Source organism: Choristoneura fumiferana, chromosome 28 (genome assembly GCF_025370935.1).
Source record: "Choristoneura fumiferana chromosome 28, NRCan_CFum_1, whole genome shotgun sequence".
NCBI classification, from domain to species: domain Eukaryota; kingdom Metazoa; phylum Arthropoda; class Insecta; order Lepidoptera; family Tortricidae; genus Choristoneura; species Choristoneura fumiferana.
This window is the reverse complement of record NC_133499.1, coordinates 1006061-1018674: the sequence shown is the minus strand read 5'-3', so window position 1 is coordinate 1018674 and position 12614 is coordinate 1006061. Positions and strand designations below refer to the sequence as shown.

The 12614-nt window shown below is 36.5% G+C and overlaps 1 protein-coding gene across 1 annotated transcript in view; it reads left to right on the top strand.

The window, feature by feature from the left end:
- The first annotated feature begins 439 nt into the window (after positions 1 to 439).
- Positions 440 to 12614, top strand: part of fj (four-jointed box kinase) — a 32743-nt gene continuing 20568 nt past the window's right edge. Inside the window, exon 1 of the mRNA XM_074109426.1 lies at positions 440 to 555. The gene's annotated coding sequence lies outside the window, so the exon portion shown is untranslated. The remainder of the gene's footprint in view (positions 556 to 12614) is intronic.

The window sequence follows — 12614 nt, the reverse complement described above, 5'->3', positions numbered from 1 at the left end:
TTAATTGTATTGTATTGTATTGTATACCATGTACATTTTATTAAATAAAATTATTACAAAAACCAATTTGCAATAATACTAGTCCAGTAATAAAATTGATCAGAACATCTATAAAATAATCAATAAAATCAACTAACCACAGTAAACAAAAGCCAACCCAAAAACAATATAAATGGTGCATAACCAAACACCATAATTTTATAGAACCATCAATGAACCACCGTGGATCCATAATTCACAGGCCATAAAGATCTATAGATCATATAGATCCTCTGGATCTTTCAAAGAAATCATCGGAAAAAAGTCCAACGAGACACGGTACAATGCATGCCATTGTGCCTATCCCGCTCGCGCCAACGGGAACGCGCGGGTGTGACAAGGACAAACGTATTTCTTATTGAAGTGTCTCTTTCGTAGAACACTCAGTCCCACACGCCGTGTCATACTGAACAGTCGTGTGTCAAAAATTTTACATTTTTCGTCATAATTCTGAAGTGTACTTGTGTCGAGTGCCAGTGTGTGTCAAGTTTTTTGAAAAGGAATTTTTTTTCGAAGGTTGGTACCTTTTTTAACCTATAGTTTTTAAGAGTTTTAAAAATGTGTCAAAATATTATATTTTTGGAATTTGGTCGGTTTATTGAGCCACGAATTATAATGTTAACGAAGTATGTGTAACATAATAAGAACAAGCGGAGGATAGTGGGTTCGAATCCAGGCACGCACTGTTTTGGGAATTTAGCCCAATCCGCACTGGGCCCACGTGGGAACTACGGCCCAAGCCCGAAGAGGCCTGTGCCCAGCAGTGGGACGTATAAAGACAGGATGATACAATTCAAATATTCTTTGTTTCACACCACAAATCTGTAGGTATATAAAAAGTTGGAAAACCCCTAACATTGTCATTTCAGTTCAATATCTTAAAAACGGCTGAAGTAATTTTGATAAAAAAATCTCTAAGAATCATCGCTAGAAAACCTGCTTTCAAATAAAAAAACCGCATTCAAATCTGTCCACCAGTTTAAGAGCTACGGTGCCACAGATAGACACACATAGCGGTCGAACTTAAGACACCCTTTTTTGCGTCGGGGGTTAAAAATGATGATTATGACGTTGATGATAGTACACATAGAAACCGCGACAGGGTGGCTTTCGGACCCTGATGGCCTATTGACATTCCATGCTCCTGTCAAAGGAATTATCGTGAAATTTATTGCGAAAAGGTTGCACATTGTCACGCGATTCAGCCCTCGACTGAATATTTTGAATATCATAGGGATATTGTTATCTTTTGATTTTAACCCCCGACGGAAAAAGAGGGGTGTTCCGAGTATAAGTTTGACCGCTCTGTGCGTGTGTCTGTCCGTGGCCGTTATTGAGAATGGATTTTTCATTTTTTTTCGAATTGTTTAGGTTATTAGACGACAATCTGGTCGCGTTTCATAACTATAAAGAAATTTATTTTCTGTTTTATTTTTCATAAAAAGATCTAAATAATCTACTATACCTATTTAGATGAACATGTTGAAAAATCTAAAATATGGTATCACTATATATACTACGGAAAGAGCAGCAGGTCTGAGCTAATATTTGCGTTAAAACTAAATAGTCAAGTAAAGCTTTACATTATTTATTTAACATTTATTTAAAAAAAAATCACAGCAACAGTTAAAGCAAAAGTACTGCGAGACTGAGATAGAATGTTGATTGTGTTCTATCTATTCACATTCTACAAATAACTTAAGAATAGCTTTAAATACTCCGTTTTATTATTATTATTATTTCGTATGGCTTTATTTCCCGCTTATAGTTTAAAAAATACAAAAGAAACAAAGTTACAACTTAGGCTATAACAAGCACTTATGAATGCCAAAAAAAATCTACCACCGGTTCGGAAAAACCTCTGTTGAGAAGAATCCGGCAAGAAACTCTACGAGGTATATTTTTTTAAACAGATTTACAATATTATCAAATGATATGTATACATCACAAGTATTTAACTGATTGATTTGATTGATCACTTAGTCGTATGTATGAAAAATCACTTTCGAATAAATATTTGAATATCTACAACGCTGTTACCAAAACAGGAAATGCTATTTATTGAATATTTATTGAAGTGGTTTTCAATTCAAATGTATGTTTTTTAATGTTTAAGACGTTGGCAAAAATTATGCAACTCTGAATTCTTTACACATTCGCTTTATTTTAAATTACAAAGCGTGAAATTATTTAAATTAGTCATTTTAAGTCCCCAAAGTGTAAAATCAACTGTAATTTTACAAGCTTTTGTTTAAAACTAGAGTTAGCCCGCGGCTTCGCACGTGTAACGCATTAGAAGTGGCAGTTGATATGACATTCCAATATTTTACTGAAGTCCTATCGGAATACCCAAAAGTTACATCGTGGATTTCATTAACGTTGTATTTAAAGTTGACGCCATATACGCCGACGCCGACGCCGATATTATACAGATCCCCTAGGAATATCGGGATAAAAGTAGCCTATATGTTATTTCAAACGTCCATCTATTTACATACCAAATTTCATCCAAATCCGTCCAGCCGTTTTAGCATGAAGGAGTAACAAATATACATACACACACACGCTTAAAAGCTTTTACATTAATAATATTACAATACAATACAAAGACACTCTATTGTACACCAGAAATAGTAAGCAAATAAGTAAGTATTAGTAGTATTAGTTTGCAAACTGCTCAGCTCTTATAGCAGAGAAAAGTCTGAAAATTTAAATTTTTATGTTAATTTAAGCATGCCAATAACCATTTTAAATGACACCACACTTCGTACATTTTGCTTAGAAGAGGGGCTCTACTGAAACTGAAAATACGAACCGTAAAAATAAGAAAACTTAGATTTTCACGCGTTGATGTCTTTTATATGAAAACCCCTAAAGTCAATTGAAGGTCGTTGACGAAACTTGTCATATCTCAGAAACGGAGCTGAAACAAGAGCTGAGCAGTTTGCAAACTGCTCAGCTCTTATAGCAGAGAAAAGTATGAAAATTTAAATTTTTATGTTAATTTAAGCATGCCAATAACCATTTTAAATGACACCACACTTCGTATATTTTGCTTAGAAGAGGGGCTCTACTGAAACTGAAAATACGAACCGTAAAAATAAGAAAACTTAGATTTTCACGCGTTGATGTCTTTTATATGAAAACCCCCAAAGTCAATTGAAGGTCGTTGACGAAACTTGTCATATCTCAGAAACTACATTACATATTTGAAGTCTGACGCACGGGAGAGATGCAGAAAGCATCTGGCTGCACATGATGGATGACTGCGATGACGATAACGAATGATTTCAATGATAAATGATGATTTTGCGGACAAAGCAAAAGAGGTATGGCCGATGCAAATAATACATAATGCATTTTAGTAAACATCGCCGATTTTAGTTGCATTTAAAATAATACTTAATAAGAGTAACTCATCGTCGTCATCGTATCAGCCATTGGACGTCCAGTGTTGGACATAGACGTCCCCAGACCTCTAGTTGATTCTGTTGGAAGCGGCCTGCATCCACTGTAAGCCCGCGGCTTTAACCATATTATCCGAACAACCTAACCAACAGAAAGTTGGAAAACCCCCGACTTTGTCTCTTCTAAGTTCAATATCTCAAAAACGGCTCAACCGATTTTGATAAAACATGTCAAAGAACCATCGCTAGATAACCTGCTTTCAAATAAAAAAATCTGCATCCAAATCGGTTCACCCGTTTAAGAGTTACGGTGCCACAGATAGACACACATAGCGGTCAAACATATAACACCCCTCTTTTTGCGTCGGGGGTTAAAACTAAAAGTTATCTAACCAAATTACACGACTAGAGTGACGCTGCATCCAACGTTCCAACATGGAGCAATCCCACCTCCCAGCGAACACCCGATACTGTTTCCACTCCTTTGTAATCCGAAAAGGACTGAAGCGCATCGTTCCTCACAATGAGGGCTATCGCGTATGAATTCGCCGCTAGAGGCGCTAGTGTAGCGAGAGGTCTCCGAAATGTCAAATCTCATAGTTTTGGGTGAGCTACGCGGGTTTATTTATAATTAGAATAATTTTGTGAATATTTTGCAATATCTGAAATTAATTATGGCAAATATGCGTTCTGGGGCAATGAATGTCTGTGTTTTGAGACAGTTTTGTCTTTCGGAAACCTTTGTCCCTCCCGAACAAAACGGGGACTATGCAACACTGTGGCATGCTCGATATTTTTATGGTACGGTTTTAAGGTGTATTAAATATGATTTTAATCTAAACTTTGTTTTCACGCCCGTAATAACAGACTTTGAAAGCCATACTTAAAAACCTCACGCAACAGTGCGCCATCTAGTGAGACAAAAAACGATAGCCCTCATTGCATGAAACCCATCACATATTGCTTCCGCAAACATAAATGTCCATGCTAAAGCCAGCTTAAGGGCCAGCTTCTTTTTAAACCCCTGACGCAATAAGAGGGGTGTTAGAAGTTTGACCGCTATGTGCATACGTGTGTCTGTCTGTTGCACCGTAGCTCTTAAACGGGTGGACCAGGATTTGATTGCTGTTTTTTTATTTGCAAGCAGGTTTTGAACTTGGCTGGGCTAGCTGCCGCGTGCCTAGGTTCATGAACTTATCCCGTAAAACGCAAAGTTCCCGAGGGACACGATAAACATGTTCTAGGTCGTTACTTGGTGTTTACGATTGAAACCGTAATGGGCACGTTGACACGTTAGTTCGCACTCAGTGTCACATTTGATGGCACTTTACTAAGTTGGGTAATGGATGTCTCTGAGTGGGAGAAAGAATGTTTTTTTCACTTTTCATGCATGCTCATAAAATGTTACTGTAGTCTCTGCATATCGGGACTAAAGCTCCTTTTTTATTCTCTAGGGATTAAAGTATTTTTTTTAATTTACGTTGGAAACCCCTAAGCAGCCAACACGGTGTTTGTGAATGGAGGATTTTTAGGGCGTGGAAATAACCTCAAAATGACAAATGTGCAAAAATATTTAAAAAAACACGATATAATTTCGCGAAACACAATTAATGATTACGAATATGAGTCTATTCAATTATATTAAGGATTAATTAATTTTATTTTGCATAGTCCAATTAGTTTTAAAATCGTTTACGGCCGAATGTACAGTCACCACCATTAATTATCTGCCACAGCGGAGCGAGCAAAGATATCTGACACGTCCGGCCCTAGAAATAGAGTCGTATCAGATATTTATGCACGCTTGTTGTGTCAGATATTGGTGCTGGTGATTGTACTTTATAAAGCACAGATTATTAATTGAATAAAGAATTCTAAGAAGGTTTTAAGCACTAAGTTTGTTTAAAAATGTCAGGACTCAGGAGGCTGTAAGGGTCTGTCTGTGGCACCGTAGCTCTTAAACGAGTGGACCGATTTGAATGCGGTTATTTTTATTTCTAATCTGGTTTTCTAGCGATTGTTCTTAGTCATGTTTCATCAAAATCGGTTCAGTCATTTTTGAGATATTGAACTTTGAGGTGCCTGGAGAACCCAAAAAATAAATACAAATTCTCATTATTTATTATATTTCAAACAATAAATACTTACTATGCAACTCATATTGCAAAGAGTTATATAGATTTTTTTTAATAAAAGCGTGTGAGGTGAAATCGCCATCGCCTCTCAAGCAGAGGGTCGTGGGTTCAAGCCCCGGCTCGCACCTCTGCGTTTTTCGAAATTCATGTGCGGAGTTACATTTAAAATTTACAACGAGCTTTGCGGTGAAGGAAAAGATCGTGAGGAAACCTGGACAAACCTGCGAAGCAATTCAATGGTGCGTGGGAAATTCCCAATCCGCACTGGGCCCGCGTGGGAATTTATGGCCCAACTTGTTCTGAGAGGAGGCCTGTGCCCAGCAGTGGGCCTTATATAGGCTGGGATTGAAGTGAAAAAAAAGTTTTTTTTAAACCGAACGTCACAAAAACTATCTTAATAAAATCGTGTCATTTCGGTTCGTGACACGGAGTCACGGGTCAAGACGCACAAAGCGTTTTTGACACGAAAGGAAAAAAATGCACGATTCCGTTTATTCGGCGTTACGTACCTTTGCCTGCTGGCCGCGGTCGTGACTTCTGATTGGTTCTTTGGTTATGTGCTTTGTAATGGCTATGAGAGGGTTATGGAAAAAAAATAAGTAGAATAAATGCCTTCATAGAAGCTTAATAATCTTAACAGTAAATAGCAGACATACACACAGACAGACACGCACACAGACACACGTAGCGGTCAAACTTATAACACCACTCTTGACGTCGGGGGTAAAAAAATGAAATGTTGTTAATTTGGTGATACGGTAGCTCTCCCAGCACAACTTTTTTTTTATTCGACTGTATGGCAAACGAGCAAGTGGGTCTCCTGATGGTAAGAGATCACTACCGCCCATAAACATCTGCAACGCCAGGGGTACTACAGATGCGTTGTTAACCTAGAGGCCTAAGATGGGATACCTCACGTGCCAGTAATTTCACCGGCTGTCTTCCTCTCCACGCCGAGACACAACAGTCAACAATCCGTTCATAGACCTACTAGCTGTTGCCCGCGACTCCGTCTGTGTAGAAGTATGAAAAATAGTTTACATCCTATTCTCAGCAGGGCTACTACGAAACTCGAAGTTCGTATCGTACCGTCCCTCTTGCTCTCGTATTAAATAGTATAAGTGTCAGAGGGACCGCACGACACAAACTTCGAGTTTCGAGTTTCGTAGTAGCCCTGCAGACCTACCGAATATACACAAATAATTTCATAAAAATCGGTCAAGCCGTTTCGAAGGAGTTTGGGTCACAACATCTTTGACCCGAGAATTTTATATATAGATAAAATTGTACGGAACTCTCGGTGCGCGAGTCCGACTAACTTAACCGATTTTTTTACTTGGCAATTTGTAACGAATTTACAAGGTACCTGTCTGTCTCATCTCTATATTGAAGTGAATAGACAAGCCAACCGGTTCCATTAAAAAAAGATTTATTTACATAAAAAAACATTGATTTAGTGTCTAAAGTATCTTCATTGGACTACGCACTATTTTTACAACTTCGTATAAATTGACAAGGAGTTCAATAACTCAACTAAGTGTAGATTAGAACCTAACCATCAAAAAGTTGGAAGACCCCCGACTTTGTCTCTTCAAAGTTCAATATCGCAAAAGCGGCTGAACTGATTTTAACTGGAAAACCTGCTTTCAAATAAAAAATCGGCGGGCGAACCCACGCCTCAGCTTGAGAGGCAATGTCAAACTACTAGGAGACCTACAGGCACTATACTGAGGCCCCATGAGGTCCCGGGTTCGATTCCCGGCCGGGGCAGGTATTTGTATGAATAATAGTAATGTTTGTTCTCGGGTTTTGGATGTTTAATATGCATTTAAGTATGTATTTATCTATACCGGGTGGACCCTGTAACAGGAGCAAAAAATTAAAACCCAGGTTCTGCTACTCAAATGGAACTACGTTAGTTCTGCAACTTTCAAAAATTAAGTAATTAACCGACTTCAAAAAAGGAAGAGGTTCTATGTTCCAATGTTTGTATTTTTTTTATGTATGTTCGCCGATTACTCAGTCAATTGTGGACCGATTTTCAAAATTCTTTTTTATCATTAAGTTTATTCCAAACAAATTTAATGGTATTTTCAATGTACGGCATCCAATAGCCTAAATGACATCGCCTGTCACGTAACAAAATGACGGATTTCGCAATACATTACTTGTCCAATTAAACTACCTACTAATTAACTATAATAAAAATCATAATACAAGTTATTATCAAAAGTTGTAGAACTAAATTAGATCAAGATGAAGAGTGGAAGCTGTGGTTTAACTTTTGCTCCTGTTACAGGGCCCACCTTGTATAAGTGTATTTATCCGTTGCTTAGTATCCATAGTACATACAAGCTTTGCTTAGTTTGGGTTTGTCAAGTGTCCCATGATATTTCGTTTACTTGCCCGAATTTCACTTGCCATACCAACGTTTGCCATAAAATATATAGAACCGTGCTGTTTTCAGGATTTTTTAAATGTCATCTTTAAGAATGCAGTAGGTTAGGTTAGGTTAGTTTAATATCAACTCTGAAGAAATGACTATTTCAGAAATAAATTACTTTATGGCTAATGAAAATTGTAGAAAACGATACATTCGGGCAAACGATAGAGAACCATGATATTTATTATTTATTTATTTATACTACGAAAGTGCAAAATTCGAACTTCGTATCTTACCGTCCCGCTGCTGCTGATATTATTTAATAAGAGAGTGAGAGGGACGGTACGATACAAACTTTTCGAATTCCATAGTAGCCCCTCAGGCCGGACATGACGTAAGCGTAACATAATATCTTAAAGTTAAATTTAATTCGTAAAAAGCGCTAAAACAGTTTCATTCGAACCATAAAATGGGTACTAAATGTTAATCTGAATTAATTTAATCCGCATTAAACGCTGTTAATTTATAATGGCTTCATTTAGAGTCGTTAAGACGATCTCGTTTACATATGTTTAACCACCGTGGCATTTGAGTATGAAACAAATTAATTTCGCACTCATAATGGTTGCTAAAATGGGGAATGTTCGCTGAAGGACGCTTTCGTCTGACGATTGTGAGTGAGACTTTAAATTTAATCAAGTGGCAAGAATATAAGACTAGAGTCTATATTCAAATTCATACATATTTAAAAGTCATAATGTAATAATGCCATAATGATCATTGCCATAACTATTTTTCACTCTGCTTGGCCGGTCTACTTCCCGGCCCCGGGCCCAGCCCGGCCTCTACAGTAATGTACTATTAGTTCATTGATATGGACCTCCGTAAAGTAACGCCTGATTCAATAAAAAATTCTTAAGTATTTTGAAGAAAAAAAAACCCTGATTTTAAAGTAAACCTAACCTAACGTATAGAGTAAGTACTGTAGTCCATTTAAAAATTCCTGAAAATTTTGTGGCTTTGAGAAAAAAGAGTTATGGCAAATGATTATTAATCATTACTGCCGAGGCCGGGAAAAAGCAATTCGTGTATGAGTAGAGTTTGCGGACGAAACATAGCGTCTGTAAGGTGTGTACTATGTTTTTCCGAGCATATTGGAGAAAAATAGTCATTATTATAATGATTAGCTAAATCATAATATGATTTAGATAATATAGATCAATCAAAACTGCGTCATAAGTGTCCCGATTAATATTATTAATCGGGACACTTGTGACGCAGTTTTCACTAACAATTAAAATTATGAAGTACCAGGGTGACATAAAGCACAAAGGGGTCAAGCCTTTACGAAGGGGATTACGAAGAAGATGGCAACATACAGTTTAGGCTTGTTAAACAAGCACGACACGATTCCCGTAATACCGTCTGGAATAGAACGGAGAAATTAGAATTTTTAATGTCAACTGCGAATTGGACGAATACTGCTAAGGTTCCGCGGAAGCAAGGATTTTTTTATGCTAAAAACTTTTAATTATGTATATTAAATTATGAAGTTTTGAGATTTAGTTTCACATAGTTTGTAACTTATCTATATTGATTAAATGGATGATTAAGAACCTATATAATAATTAATTGTAACGTTTATATTTAATAAAATAGATAGATAGAGGAATAAATAGATCGACGAAACTTTATTTTTCACAAACAAAACGTGACTCTATGACAAAAAAAGAGAGAATACGAAAGTTAAACTTAAAAAGCAAAACAATAAAACAATGTTAATTATTAATTTCACAATGTTGGTAATTGAATTTCTGGAATAAGATAATCTAACTGCATATTCTGTGATATATATTCCATATTAGCCCGATATTAACACTGATACATTACATAATTACATTAATGTATATGTATATTTTTATTCGTACTTGAAAACCTTTAATATGAGCTTTGCACGGACCCCTAACCAGCCAACAATTAAAAATAAAAAAGCCCGTTCGGAAACCTGAGCCGTCTAAGTGTTCGATTCGCAGAATAAATACTTAGTCGTATACAAAGAGATTCCATCGTCATTAGTCCGGAGTTGGTTTTTGCACGGCATTCCAATTTTGAAATACGTTCTATTTTAAACGCTGGCTGGTTTTCGAAAGAGGTCATGAGGACTCCGAAGAAAAACTGTTGCTCTACGTCTAGGACTAATAGGAATTCGGAACTTTTTTTTTAATTTACGCTAGAAAGGTAAAGGGATGTGGGTTGGCCAGATTGACAGAATTTTATCCCGGTGCATAATGTCCACGGGATAACGACAAGTCGTGGTTTATATAATAGTTTGACCTATGGCCTCTCAAGCAGACGATCGTGGGTTCAAAACCAGACTCGCATCTGAGTTTTTCGAATTTCATGTGCGAAATTACATTTGAAATTTACCACAAGCTTTAACTGTGAAGGAAAACATCGTGAGGAACTGCACAAACTTGTGAAATTCAATGGTGTGTGTGAAGTTCCCACTCGCCCTCAGCTCGCGTGGGAAGTACATCCCAAGCCCTCTCTTTCTGAGCGGAGGCCTGTGCCCTGCAGTGAGACATACCTGCTATAGTAACTAATCATATATCACTAATATAAAGCCTACTACAAGCTCCATATACCCATAGCAGGGACCGGTCCTTCGAACCAGATACAATCGGTCAAATATTTCAAAAATCTCGCTCGGTCAGTAGAACAAAAAAAAAAGATTTTTTTAGAAAGAATGCCTCGCTCATATTTTAAGTTTGTTATTTTTGCTACTGAACTGATGGGTATGGAATTTGGTGTGCAGACAGTTCGTATCTTGGATAATTTGTAAAAAACTTGCTTCCATCTGTAACTGTCATCTGTTGAACGAAAAGGAACTCTTTTAATCGTGCACTGTCCAACCGTCTGTCTGTCCGTGGTCCGTATTAGATAGACAGCTGAAATTATAAACACTGTAATAACCAATAATAGGTATAATTAAAAATTAAAAGGGTCCCGACCAACCAATATGAAGTCATCCCACTCCGTGTACCATTTGCTTAAAAGCAGGGCTCTGCTATTAGCAATGTATTTATTTATTTAATGTATATATATATATAACATTAGAATATCAAATTAGAGTAAAATCAAATATTTATTTCATTACAGAGACACTCAGATATATGAAGAACCAAAAAAAATTAATTAAATTTGTTTATCTTAAACACTGGATACACCTGTATACAGCGTGTATTTTTCTACCTCAAACTTTAAGGATAGTTAGTGAAGGCCCTAATTACTAATTATCACATTTTATTATATCTTAGTAAAAAAAATAGACACAGATAGATAGATAGATAGATAAAAAACTTTATTCACAAACATGCCATAAAAATTCTACATAAACAAACGATTCAAATTGTTACATATTTAAATTAAGTTGTCACGGCACAGCCGCGAAAAGGCGCCGACTCAGCATGTGCTGCGACATTGCTGTCACAGCGCTGACTTATTATTTTCCTTATAAAATTAATTAGCACGCAATGTATCACTACGTGATACTGCTTTGTTTTTGTTCAAAACGTCGCACTTGTTGACGTGACAGCTGTCACAGAACGCTTCTCTCTCGTGTCAAATTATTGTACGCATTACATTGCTGCTCGAAAATATTTCAAAAATTAATTACGCTCTGGTAGTTAATTCTAAATTGAAAATTTGTTTTGATATCGGTTCACAGCACTTAAATCTTCGTCTGGTTACAGTTTGAGGTAGTATCAAAAATACACGCTGTATTTAGACATAAAAAATATGTACGGAACCATTGGTGCGTGAGTCCGACTCGCACTTAGCCGGTTTTTTTATTCAGTCGTTATTTCTAAACACATAACCTAACCTGTCACCCTGCATCGGTTAACCATCAAAACGACAAATTGGATGTTTCCATTACAAGACAAAGTACAGACGTTACCACTATCACTAACGATTAAAACACCTAAATTCAACCTTATACTGATATACATAGAGTATCCACTAACTGAAAAAGTATATTTGCAAGCAACATTCTACCACGCTCTAAATGCGGTTATAAATGATGAAATTCGTTCTTATTTCATTGGGGATAGGGTTGTAGAAGTTGATTTTTAAGTGAATATAGGTGAGGGAAATGATACCGTGAGAGGTCCTTTAAAATAGAAACCGTAAAACTTTTGTCGGGGTAGTTAAGTTACGGTTAAAATTAACTGACGGTAAGAAGGTTTTTGATCGGGTTAAAATACACTTTAGATTAAGGCGTTACATTAAACAAATGTACTATTTCATCACACTTGCTCGTCAATGATGTTATTCCATGCTTGTATACTAAAGGGTTGCCAGCTATCGTTTTTTTTATAATAAAATTCCAAAAAATATTATAAATGAAACGGATACAAAATTCAGAACTATTGTCATGAAGACATTAATATCTAAGGCGTATTATAAAGTTAATGATTATATCATGGACAGGGATATTTGGAAATAATTCCGATCCGCATTAGCGATCCCTTCAAATAGCGAACCTACTGTGTTAAAAATAAAGTTGTGTTAAATACTTGTGATGAATACATATCATTTAATAATATTGTAAATCTGTTTAAAAAAAATATACCTCGTTGAGTTTCTTGC